The sequence below is a fragment of the Crocodylus porosus genome, unplaced genomic scaffold (genome assembly GCF_001723895.1).
Source record: "Crocodylus porosus isolate Cpor-Errol unplaced genomic scaffold, CroPor_comp1, whole genome shotgun sequence".
Lineage (NCBI taxonomy): Eukaryota > Metazoa > Chordata > Crocodylia > Crocodylidae > Crocodylus > Crocodylus porosus.
The window spans coordinates 2,608,370-2,621,975 of NW_017728929.1; positions in this window are offsets into that span (position 1 = coordinate 2,608,370).

Below are 13,606 nucleotides of genomic sequence, written 5' to 3' on the forward strand. Positions count from 1 at the left end.
TCCCCCCACATCTTAGTGTCATCAGCAAATTTGAACAGGGTGCTTTTTACCCCCTCGTCCAAGTCACTGATGAAGAAGTTGAACATTGTAGGCCCGAGGCCTGAGCCCTGCGGAACCCCACTGCCCACATCCCTCCAGGTCGAAAATGACCCATCCACCACCACGCTCTGGGTGCGGCCCTCCAGCCAGTGGGCAACCCAATTGACTGTGTGGGTGTTGACACCACAGTCCCCCAGTTTCTTAATGAGAATGGGGTGAGAGACAGTGTCGAAGGCTTTCCAAAAGTCCAGGAAGACTTATGTCCACTGCTACCCCTTCATCTAATGATTTGGTGATCTGATCATAGAAGGCCACCAGGTTGGTCTGACAGGACCTGCCACAGATGAACCCGTGTTGGTTGCCCCTGAGCATGAAATCCCCTGCTGGCCCCTTGTGGATGTGTGCCAGCATAATTTTCTCAAACAGCTTTTGTTTTCCTCCTTCAGCTGGTCAGAAGTATTTTGGCTTCTCCTTTTTAGGAGGTTACCTCTTTCTCCTCCTATAGTCTCTGGCTTAATGAAGGGAAAAATTATTAAGCAGAAACAGACACTGGCAGATAATGCTATAATTGAGTGTGAGAGAATTTCAGTAAGTTGTAATTTTTTCTTCTCCTTTTTTAATGTAAAGTAGTAAAGGTCTAAGTGGCACTTCTGTAGATCTGGTGAAAAAGTCTACCAATAAAAATATATTCAGTATCTAAAAATATATTCCATATCTGGATATCGGTATTTTGAACACCACTGTTTTCTGTATAAAGCAAGGGATATGTGAGGATAACTGATATCTCTAGATTATATGAGTAATAGAAATGATTATTAGTAAACATATCTTAAAAGGTACTGCCCTTAAATTATGTACTGAATGGTGTTAAAATGTCCACTCCGCAAACAATATTTAAACTTCTGCCCACCCTTCTATGGAGAATGTGAGCCTCAAGAAATTCAGTAGCCTTGGTAAGCATCCTAAGCTTTTGACGCTTATCTGAAACTTGTTTGAACTGTCTGAAGACCTTGAGTTGCAGCATTGGATTCAGCAGCTCATAAGGACTGGTTTACTTGAGAGACCTGTTGGATCTGTGTCTGGCCACCCTGGGGTGTTCTGAAGGAGTGCATACAATAATTAAGTTGATCATCACTTACAGAGCTCCAGATAGCGGTTAAAATTTTCCACAGTGCCAAGCACAGTGGAAGTGGATTGGATTCAGGCTTGTATGTGACTTTTGAAAATGGGACTTTACTTTCCAGATCCTTTTGTTGCACTGTTAAAATGTTATCTGCTAACTATTGTGCTTCTGGCCAATCTCTAAAAAAAAAAAATTAAAGAAAAATTAACCAAGCTATATAAACCCTTACTTGGTGAGCAGTTAATTAACTTCAGTGGGTGTATTTATGGTCTTAGATTCTGTAACAAACCTTCTAAAGCTTTCAATACTTTACCCCCACTTGCTTTCCCTGGGAAACTTGTGTCTTAATTTTAAAATTAATGCCCTACCCTTTTTCCTTTCTCTGAAGCTGAATACAACTCCCTACTTTTTCACCTTGTCCATACATTTTCTGGAGCCTGCAATATGCAAACTATCACTGAGCCATTTTCATTACATGGACACAAGGATGCTGTTTCAGCCTTCTTGTCTCATTTCACTTGGTTCTATAGTAGCTGGCTTGAATATTAAAAATGAATAATCACTTTAAATATTTTAATATGTTATAACCCCCCCCATAAATGCTAAAAATCTCACCTAAAAAGGGGGGGGCACACATGACAAAGATGAACTCATAAAGCCAGCCTCTTCATCTTCTAAACTGATTTTATTGCAGCAGTAACAAGAGCAATTTCAGTTAAAAGGCTCTTGTCAGACAACAGTTACTGCAGATTACAGCCACATGAGAAACAGTTGTGGCCAAATACAAATCAGGAACTGCTCTAAAAAGATGAGCATTTGCTGAAAGTTCCCATCTATTGAAAATGACCAGATTTTATTTGAGCAAGTGATGAAGTGAGTTAATTAAGTGACAGGTGGCACAACTATAACTGATTCTTTGAAAAGAGCAAAGAGATTTTCAGAGGATTTTTTTAAAGAAATGCATTTAATCAGCTACTGCATTAAAAATCAGGCATCTTTTAAGGAGCAACAAACAACCCCCCTGCCCTTTCTTCCAACCCCGCCCTTCAAACCCAGCCCCCTCCCCCCGACCTTAGCTGACCTAGTATTTTGTACAAATCTAGTTGTTCCATAAGTTCCAATCTTTTTTTCACTGAGGCACAGTCCAAGTGGAGTGATTCAGTTACGTAAGCCATTGTAGGGATAATAAGGAGCTTAGTGTATGCGTTCATCATAGAGATCTCAATTACTGCCTGTAACAGGAGCTCTCTGAAAAGTTTTTGTCACGTGCACCCTGCTGTCTTCAGAGCTAGTTAAGGAATTCATATTTTGAATGCTGAAGTTTATTTGCAGAGTTAAGTAATGATATTAACCCACCGCTGTGGAGGGAAGGATGGAAGTCTTTCTCTGTGATTTTGTTATTTCCCATCAGTCCTTGTTGTCAGGTTATGCCAACATGGTACTGCAGTTCCATTTCTCTCGGAGTCAGTTTGATCATTTTTCCCAGCTAAATCCACATATCTAACTCTCTCTCACATGTTGTGTACAGCACTGTAGTAATTGGAGCTTTGTGAGGCACCCGAGTATCTAAGTCACTCCTGAAAATGAGTTTTGGCTGCTTTTGAAATTTTTTCCTGCTGCCTAAGTCCATTCAGATCTGTCCATTAGGGGTATTTAAATATACAAATATTGACTTGTGTTACATTTCCTTTGTTTTACAGATGGGCTTGAAGAATATATAAGATGAGTTGATCAAAGCCGTTGAAAATATTTCATAGGTGGGATTGAATCTCAGCGGTTTCTTGGTCTTTTTCTCAGCTCAGACCAGTGTACTGTGCCCCCCAGCTAAACAATAGTTATATAGACAGCTTAGGCCAGGATTCTCAGATGAGCTGAAAGGAATTAGACTCCCATTCAGTGGGAGCTAAGAGCTGAATTCCCTTTGGCTCCTTTGACTCCTAATTATAATATTAAAGAACTGTTTGATTTTGAAGATGGCTAGTTTTGCTTTATGATGCAAGTCTGTATTAACCAAAAATGCAGATGAAATTGCATTTGTGGTTTACCGTGTACTTAATCGTGGTTGCTGTGTAAGGTCCCTTTTGTATAGAGGCATTTCCTAGAATGGAAATAATGTGGGGAGGCAGTTTCTTCTTTTGGTTATGCCTGTGTAGTCAAATAGAAGGTGGAATTTGGGTTCAGTGGGTCTATGCAAGTGTGCCAAGCTATAAATCTTTTCAGCACTGGAGCTTCAGTTTTCAGCCGATCAAGCAGTCTGATTGTCTGAGCAGTCATGGGTGCTTTAAAATAACTTTAAAAGTATATAATTTTCTGACATCCAGTTTTAGGTAAGTGCTCCTTTGCATGACAAATCTCATCCTAGAATGAATTTTTACTGCTGAGTTATAAACCTCTGGAGTAGTGGTTTCTAATAAAAATGCTGACAGGCCCTTAACTATAGCAGCATGAATGGTGCTGCTGTAATAGAGAGAGAGAGAATCATCAGCCTTCTTTTTAATTTTTTTTTTTTAATATAATAGGCCTTTGAGAGGATCCTGCCCTGATTATAGTCATGGAGTCCTTCTAAATGTCATAAAAACATTGACAAATAAATGGTCTTTCTACAATAAAAAAGGTAAAGAAAAATATTTTCATTTGGCAATTGAGTAGCTGCCAATGACAAAGGAGCTGGGGAACATTAGGCTTTTAAATTATTTATTATATTATATATTAATACCACATCTTGCACAAAAGTATAAGCAATATTAGAAAGCATCTAAGTGGAAAAACTGATTATTTTGTTATTCAGTACCTGCGCTGCATGGCATTTTTCATGTTAGTTATCTACAGCACTACACACTGTTGGTTCACACTACTTTTGCATGTTGAGAAATCTGTTATAGAGCACAAGATACTTATCTCATGAATTAAGTTGGAGCTGCTTCTGACAAACTGGTGAGGTGTTTTGAGCCTGTTCAGACTTTGTGGCCTCAGTATTTTTGGAACAGGAATCTAAGGGGTGAATGGAAATCAGCAGTCAATTGGCAAGGCAAGGTAATAGCTTAATAGTTAATGTCTTTTGTGGTCATACCATGGTGTAGATAAGAACATATGGCCCCTTGTCCCCAGATGCAGTATTATGTGACCATGTTGCCATTGCTGATTCTAGGCTCGTAATGTTGTCTGTGATAAGACGATCTAGAAGAAGGAACTGTGGGAGTCTGGGGTCCTGTGGGAGTCACAGGGGAGCAGACAGTACACTAATAAGTTAAAGAAGTGAGAGGGAATTTGTACTAGAAAACGATTACCTGCTGAACCAGCTTCCAAGCTTTGCTAGAAAGGTGTTTTTTCTAATGGGGAGTAGCTGGCTGCTGGGTAGAATGGACGTGATGTTGGGTGGTCCGTAGGGGAAGTGTAATAATATTGATTGATACCAGAGGGCAGAGAAATTCTGTTCAACTGTCTGTAATGATAAAAGATTGCTGGTTGGGTTGGACTTTTTACCATACGCTTAAAGGTTATGGAGTACCATTGTGTGTGCGCTTAGCTATGATTACACAACATACCATGCCTTTCTTATCCAGAACTTTAATCCTATTATAAACAGTATGGCCGCATCCACACAAGCAGGGGTGTGAATTTGCAGCAGCACAAATAGTGGCGCTACTTTGTGCTGCAGTGCATACTCCTGCCTATGCATTTTGCAATAGGTGCCTCAGTGCAGGGCTAGCTAGCAGATAGACCCTGCACTGAGGCAGTGTGTGCTCCAGCCAGCCAGAGACCAGCATGTGGAGGCAGGGGAGCAGCATGTGGGGCCCAGGGCTGCCTGCTCCCCTGTCTCAAGGCACTGCTTCCAAGCCAGCCAGAGAGTAGTTGGCTGGGGCACAGGGTGCCTCAGCATGGGGGTTCCGCAGCAACCAGAGACAGGGGAGCAGGGAGCCTTAGGCTGCCTACTCCCCTGTCTCCACATTTATCCTGGCACATGCCACTTTGGCGTGCTTTGTGCTGCTTTTTTCCCCCAGGATTTTTTTTTTTCAGGGGTTTGGGTTTTTTTGCTACCAGGAAATTCTGGTAGCAAATTTTGCACCAGTGCTGCAAATTACCAGTGCCATGCATGTTTTAACGTGCAATGCATGCAGTTTATGGTGCCACAAAGAGGTTTTATAAGTTCTTATTTGTTCTGTCTAGGAAGGTCAGTGGTTTTTAAGACAGGAATCTAAATGCCATTTTGGGTGCATGGTACTTATAAGTGAACACAGGGGTCTTACAGAAATTCAGTTACCTCAGATGGCCTCAGACCAGAAGCAGTGGCACATGCAAGTGCAGGCTGACTAGGAATGGTGCTGTGAACCCAGAAATGGAATAGTGTCCCTCCCCCTCTTCACCCCCTCCCCGATTCAGAACCACTGGGGTGGGCATTCATTTGACCCATCCCACTAACACGGCATTTACCTCCTGATTAATTAAAAACAAATATAATAACCATGTCCTTTCTTAGGCTGCTACTGTCCTTAAAGGGCTTCTGACATTTTGTAATATGTTTGATCTTAAGTAATGTTTTCTTTAGGTGTCAGTACTCCCTGTAGCCAGTTGCTATATACCCAAGGAATGAATCCAGTTGGGAAGTCTCATTCTGGCAGCAAAGAAACTTGACGTTTGTAGTGCTTGACCTAAGTCTCTAACTTGACCTAAGTCTCTAAAAACTGCATCACAGCTAACACTGCCATGTTTGGGGGATGCAGTAGCCTAGGATAGTCTTGCAAGCTCATGTTATCTACCACAGAGCCGCCTGCAGGATCCCAGGAGTATAAAAGAAAATGCTGATGGGTTGTGAAGATAGTTGACCGAGGGCCCATTGTTTTTGTAGACCTGGTGAAGAATTAACATTTAAACCAAGTTGGCAACTGGAAGACATTAATATTTTAGAAGGATTGTTTTTCACAATGAAAATTTAAAAAACACAGAGTTTTTCTGTGGGCAAAAACATCCCCATTTTAATTGCAAGAAGCACTGGCTGCCAACCCAGTTTAAATTTAATTGAGTTTAGTTTTAATTCTTCCCCTGGGCATGCCAAATCCCTTCCCCCTCATTGTGTCCTGCTCCACTGCTTCCCCATGTAATTTAAATCTAATGTACCACATAGGATGTGGGACTTGGATTATAGAATGGGTGAGCCAGGAGGAGGAGAATTGGAGGCCTAGCAAGGTGGTTCTGGAGTGAACTGGGGGAGGCAGATAAGCTTAAAAGTTGAGGGCAGGGGTCCTGGCAGAGAGAGATGTGCAATCTGCAGCCTGTCAGGAATATTATAGGATATTCCAGTCCTAGGAAATGCATTTAGATGTATGGGATGAAAGGCTATTTGGGATTACCCTTTTCGTATACTGCAAGATTTAAAGCTATCTATTGAACTCAAATAACTTGTTTATCATTTTCTTTGTTATATTAACTCTGAGTAATTTCCTAGGGGAGAAGGAAAATAAGGCTTTGAAAAATAATTGCTAAATATTTCACAAAGCACTGGGAACCATTTCCTAAGGGTCTTCAAAGTTTCCCTTTTTCTGATATCCTCCGGCTTACTATAAATTATATGTAAACTAATTAGTGTTTTTCAATGTGCTCTATGTCCACTTAGCTCTATTGCATCTGCTGTTTGCAGTTTAACTCTGGGGTGATATCATAACATTTTCTGCAGTCACTACTCATTAGCATGCACACAGGTAACTCAAGCTATTTGTATCTGCTGAAATATTCCTGATTTTTATTTCCTTTGTTTCTGATTTTGGTTCTAGAAAATTCATAAGGGTAGAGTGGTACTGGATAAGGACTGAGTTGATGATGCATCCATTTCTTCCCATGTGTGGCACAGAAAACTCATTGATCCATCCTGACCCTCTAATTAGGTTGAAAACTGCTCTATAAAGGAACAGATCAGAAACAATTGTTCAACAAAAGAAAAGGTCAAATACCAAGAAATAGATAATTCTGATGAGAAACAGCTAGGATTGTTACAATCTACATCACAGGAGAGTGTCTTGTGTTTTGTATCATTTTTCATCCACAAAAAACATGAAAGATGTTGGCATATTAAATAGTTACACTGTCTGCAGCTTTCAGCTACTATTTTCCTTAGGGGTTGGCATGGGGAAGAGGGCACATATCTGCACCAGAGTTTTGAGGCCTTTGGGCCTGATTCTTCTCTATCTTGCACCTTGCAGAGGTATTTACACCAATGCAAAAAAAAGAAACCAAAACAAAAAACCTCCCAAAAAACCCAAAATGTGAAACTGGAACTGTTTCGTAGGAACTGCCCAGTTGGAACAGTCATGAGGTTTGTGTGTATTATCTTATCTCCAATGGTGGCTGGCATCAGTTTTTTCAGAGGACAGTGTATGAGATTTCCAAGCTGACAATATGGAATGGTCTGCTCCTGGATAAGTCTTCATAGATTCATAGAATAATAGATGTTAGGGGCTGGAAGGAACCTCTCGAGATCATCAGTGTCATGGATGGTTTCAATTATCCAGACATCTCTTGGGAGGAACACTCAGCCAATTCAGCTTGGTCGCGTTCCTTCCTGACCTGCATCAAAGAGCTCTTCCTGGCTCAGGAGGTGCACAGGCAAACCAGAGGTAATGCTCTCTAGACTTGGTCCTGGCCAAGGGAGATGACCTGGTGACCGACTTAAATATAGAGGGTAGCCTGGATAACAAAGACCATATAACCATCATGCTCACTACCCATCACAAAGCAGACAAATCGGATATCAGAGATGAAGTTTTGGACTTAAAAAATGCAAATTTCAACAAGCTCGGGTCACTAGTAGGGGTAGCACTGCTGGACCAGGGACCGAAGGTGAAAGGAAAGCATGAAGAGTGGTTGCTTCTTAAGGACGCAACCCTTGAAGCACAAAGGAAGTCCATTCGCATGCAAAGGAAAGGTACCAGAAGGGCTAGGAAGCCCTCTTAGCTAAACAGGGAAATCATGGTCCTCCAAAGAAAGAAGAAAGAGGTGTATAAACAATATAAGCTTGGGACAGGCCCATGGAGGACTATACAACAACAGCCAGCACTTGTACGGAACAGATTAGAAAGGTTAAGGTGGTGACTGAACTTAAATTAGCAAGAGGAATCAAGGACAACAAGAAGTCCTTCTTTAGGTACATAGGGAACAGGAGGAAAACATAGGGGTGTGGGCTCATTGTTCAGCAACTCAGGACAGCTGGTACCACTCAGGAGAAAACTGAACTCCTGAATGACTGATTTGCCTTGGTATTTTACTGGGCCAAGAGGAGAATCATGCCAGATAGGGTACAGAATGAACAAGGGAGGAATAACTGCTTTCCTACTATTGCCATAGAACTGGTGTGATAAATTAAATAAATTAGACGTATATAAGTCTGCAGGACTGAATGAACTCCATTCAGGAGTGCTGAAGGACTTGCATTTTGCATATTGGGTTCTATTCCATCCAGGACAGAGCAAAAACAACAGCAGACTCACCCTATGCTTGAAGAAGGGTGTTTGTGCCTGAAAGCTTGTGAAGAGCAATTTTTATAACTATTTAGTTGGTCTAATAAAAGATGGTACATTTACCCAAAGAACTTTGTCTGCCTATGTCCTTAGACCAACACGGCTACAATGAACAACTAATAGGTAGAAAATCCACTACCCACCTACCCAACTTCTCCACCTCCATTGCTCATTCATGAAGTTAGCAACAGGAGAAGATAGTATACACCAGCATGTCATAGCTGGTGCTTCCACAAATGGAGATACCAATAAGCTGGCTTTCTGACACTTGCAGTGCTGAAGCCAACGCAAACAGAGGGGATGGGGGACAGGGTCTGGTGTAGGTCAGACAGTTCCAGGAGCAGACAGAGCAGACACTTCCAAGATGCAGGCAGTTCCAAAAAGCATCTGCAGGCAGATGCTTAGAGAGCAGACAGTTCCGAGATGTCCCTGTCTCCATAGACGACATGTAGGGGAGGCATTGGAGGGCACGTGCTCCCTCTGAGATTGGCCGTTATTGGCCGGGGAGTGGGGATGCCGAGAGAAATGCTGGCTGCTGCTCCCCCTGAGATTAGCACCGGTGGGGAGTGGGGGCAACAAGAGAAGTGCCAATGGCATTTACACTTTTCCTGATGGTACTTCTGGTTTTGCTGGTCTTTCTCCAGTTGGCAATTGGCCTCTGGGGGATTCCTTCCCCCTCCCCGATTGGCAGTCGCCCCCCACCCCCAGTCAGCGATTGGCCGTTGGTGTCCCTCCAGACTCAGGAGGCACCAGTAGCCCATGCCCGTCTCCATAGTGAAGTGAATAGGCAAAGTCAGGGCAGTGCAGAGCTGTGAGAAGAGGAATGCGGACAGCTCAATCCTCTCCGTAGGTCTTCAAATATATGCTTCACCTGGATGGGAGTCGGTGGTCCCCTTTGGAGTAAAAGCTTCCCTTTTCCTGAGTACTTTCCTTTTAGGATATAGCATTTTGCTCTCAGGGAAGCCTACACTGTAATGCCTTCCCTAGGCACTGCTTACAGTAACTTCAGCTACTCACAAGTGAGAATCAGATTTAAATACATCTGCAGGTGCTCTGTCCTCTACCCACATGCTGCTCTCCATTGGCAAGCAATGTCTGGTCTGCCTAGTACTTTTAGATTCAACATGAGATGCTTCTTCGGGTTTCTAGCAAGTTGCATCTGATGTAATGTGGCCAACTTTATTATGTGAGAATTTTTTTTGGCTATATATACACCATGTGTCCCTTCCTGACCCAGATTTAGTCCTGACGTAACTCCAAACACCTCATTACACGAAATGTTCTTTCACATAAACAAGCACACAGGCACATACATGCTTACCTACACAACTGCCTCTGATGAACAGGTGCTTCTCATTCTTTAGGGGATGCAATTTAGCTTTTTGAAACCTCCTATTATGCTTAAGCTGTGCCTATTAAATTGTTTCTGTGGAAAAGTCAGTTATAATTTTTAAGTGACTTCTTTAAAAAATATTTTTTCCTAGGCCAAGTATAGACTTGATATGCAATTCTGCTACTGTCATAAAGGGATATTTCAAGGGGGCAAAAAAAGAGTAAGTATTAAATCTTTTTCATGCATGAGCAGAGTTTAAATAATTGATAAAACCTGTCTTTCCCTGTTAGTTTATTGTTTTGTCCATGATTCTTTGTGTCTTTGTATCGTGTACCCATTCAGGAAGTAACATTAATCAGAAGTTTGAACTTTAAGTCATCTTTTCTTCCCAGAGTCTCAAGGGAAGTGAAATTAAAGCTATAGTTTCCTAGCAAGAGATTAAGAATTCCCTGAGCAATGTGACATGACAAATTGCTGGATCTTGACCATATGGAAGACAGGAATGTTCCTGAATACAAAGGTCAACAGTATACATAGGGAAAGGGTGACAGCTTCTGACTCCATGAAAACCAAAAAAAAAAAAAAAGGGGGGGTGGGGACAGTTTTATAAGCATAATAATTTATATTGCCCATAGAAATCTGTACAGGTGAAATTGAGCCATGGGAACTTTCTGCCAGTGTGATCCAGCTGCCAAAAAAGGAGGTAGATATGAGAAGGAAAATGTGTTAATGATTGCAGACTATAAGGTAAGCTCCTCTCCAGAAACAAAACAAACAAAAAAACCCCAAAGAATTTGAGTTCAGATGAAGACACGCGAGGTAGTGGAGGTAGTGGGCTCTACTCATTTCAGCAATACCATGCTCCAGCTCCATCTGAGAGGTGGCTTTGGAGTCAGGTGTACTGGGTATTCCTGGAGATGACCAGCTACGTAACAGTGGGAAAATCAAACCTCTCAGGCTTGTAATATTGATAAAATGCTTAGACTGGGTTTACGCTACAGATTTCTGCTGGCACAGCTATGTTGTTTGACTAGAGGTGTGATCCCTGATCCCAGTATATTTGTAAGAAAAAAGTCCATAGTGAAGATACTGACACAGGTGGTGTAACTTATATTGTTTGTGTGGGGAATAGTTTTGTGCTGCTTGCATAAAGTGCAGCTGTTCTGGAGTACCATTTTTTCAGATAGTGCTGGCATTTTGATACAAGTTAAGCACACTCATGTTCAAATTGTCTACCATTCCTTTATAAAGTGCTTTGATATCTGTAAATTAAAAACATCATGGGAGACTGGAGTAGTAGTAGTAGTATTGAATAAAAAATGTCATGCCCCATCCTCTTCTTACATTCACTATGCTTCATCTGTACCAGTGATTCTTAGTCAAGGTGCCACAAGATAATTTTAGTGCCATGGGGTGCCACACAATATTAGCACTGTTAGGTGCAAACACCTGCACGTGATTTATAAGATAAACCCAGAGGTTGCCTATACATGTGTGGCAAAGTTGCTCTAGTGGCTGTAATTACAGCACAGGGATGCTGATATATGTAACTTTCTGGGCACTTGAATTAGAACAGCTCTTGGAGCCGTGCTAAAGCATAATCTGTCCCCCGCCCCACTGCCCTCCCAGAGCATGTGTATAAACACCAAGAGATTTCAAATAGGAATCTATAGTGTCAAAAACATCCTGACTTGGTGTCGTCTTTCTAAGTTCTTTGCAGAAGAACAGTTCCTCTATTATTTTTCCATTGTCAGAAAACTAATGGAAGCTTAAGAGCTGGCATTTTCTGAAAGTTGCCTCGAATCTAAAAAGATTGAGAACCCTGATCTATATACTTCATGGCACTGGTAAATAACCAGTGAAACTGAACGGTAAATAATGAAGCAAAGAATGGCACAGTTCAGTAATCCACTGTGAGTAGTCCCATTAACTTTATTGGCACTACTTCTGTAAGTCCTACTCAGAAAAGAGGGGTTCCCAGGATGAGTCCCACAACGCTATTGAAAGGAGGTGCAGGTTGTGTGGTCTCTTGCATGGGGTACTGAACTGACTGCTGGCTGACCTGGTTTCTGTTTCCAGTCCTGCTATGGACTTCATAAGAGAACTTGACCTTTGTTTGACTTGCTTTTCTGAGACAAGCTGGGGATAATAATGTACATGCTTGTCTCTGTAAAGCTGTTGTCATGAACACTGTGTGCCCCTGGAGGCTGGGGAGGCAGAGCAAGCTCCTGCAGGCAGTGGCGGTGCTATTGGCGGCGGGAGCATGGCAGTGGCAAGTGGTGAGCTTCCACCAGCAGCTGCAGCGCTGTCAGCAGCAGCGGGGTAGGGAATGGTGGGGGGGTGTTGGCTGGCAGTCGGCAACCACCCGCAGGCACCACCAGCAGTGGTGGCAAGCAGTAATCGGGGACTGCCCGCAGATGGAGGTGGCGGTGGGGGGGTGGCGAGCAGCTACCACCTGTAGGCAGCACTGGCAGTGTCAGCAGTGCCTTTTTGCAAGGGGGTGCACTACCAAGCTGAGGGGGTGCACGTGCATGCATGCACTCCCTATGCATTGCCAATGGCTGTTGTAGTTCAATATCTTTAGATCTCAAATCAAAAGGTATACATTGTAATGCCATGAGTGTCATAGGGTGCCCTGAGTTATTGTCCCCATCTGTGACACAACAAAAGAGAGATATTATGTTGTTTGTAAAGGTGGTGGCAGGAGCTCAGATCTGAACTTGGGCCAGGGGTTTCCTTTAGTTGAGACCAGACTTGAGTATGTTTGGAGATTATGTACCTGAACATGTTTGAAAGTTCTGTAGTACATCTGGGTTTTGGAGTTTGGGGATAAGTATTTTGACAAAGTTACTTTTCCAAGCTTCCAGATTTGGGAATTATACCTCTCCGTTGACAACTAAGGCTGGAAGACTCCTTCAAATTCTCTCACACAGATTTTAAAAGCTGGACTCTTTCCTAGGAAAGTAACACAGACAAAGTATTAAACACTATCTTCCTTAACTGGGTAGTCTGAAACCAATTAACATAAAGACAGTGTAAATAACAAAGGGTTGATGCATATGACTCATATCAATGTCTGTTCCTTTTCCATAAAGTCTGAGGGCCATCTTTTCTGGGGACCTCCTAGCTTTACTTCCATTACAAACAGTGGCAGAAGAGCATTAATCTCTTTTAGGCACGAACCACTTCCTCTTACATAAGCTCTAGGGAAATGGCTAACATCTTGAGTTAGGACATTCTGTGGCTTCATTTCCATAGGAAGCAATGGGAGGCAGCAAACATCTTTCCAGTAGTATGTGAGATATGCCCAAAGAGTTCAAATGGATAACTTCTCATGGAAGAAACTTCTTACGATGCACTGAATTAATCTGAAATATCAAAGTCCTTACTTTAAATATTTTAAAGCAGTAGCATTAGGATGGAAGAGTGAATGGTGCTGAGCCCAAGGTGTTGCCTAAGGGAATGGGGAGGGGTGACAGAATGTAATAGAGAGTGTCTCGTCCTCCCATCCCCAGCTCTCTTTGCACTTTTTGGCTTCAGCCCCAGTAGCAAGCATTAATTGGTGCTTCTTTGCTGTCAAATTTCCAGACTCATGGGGAGCCT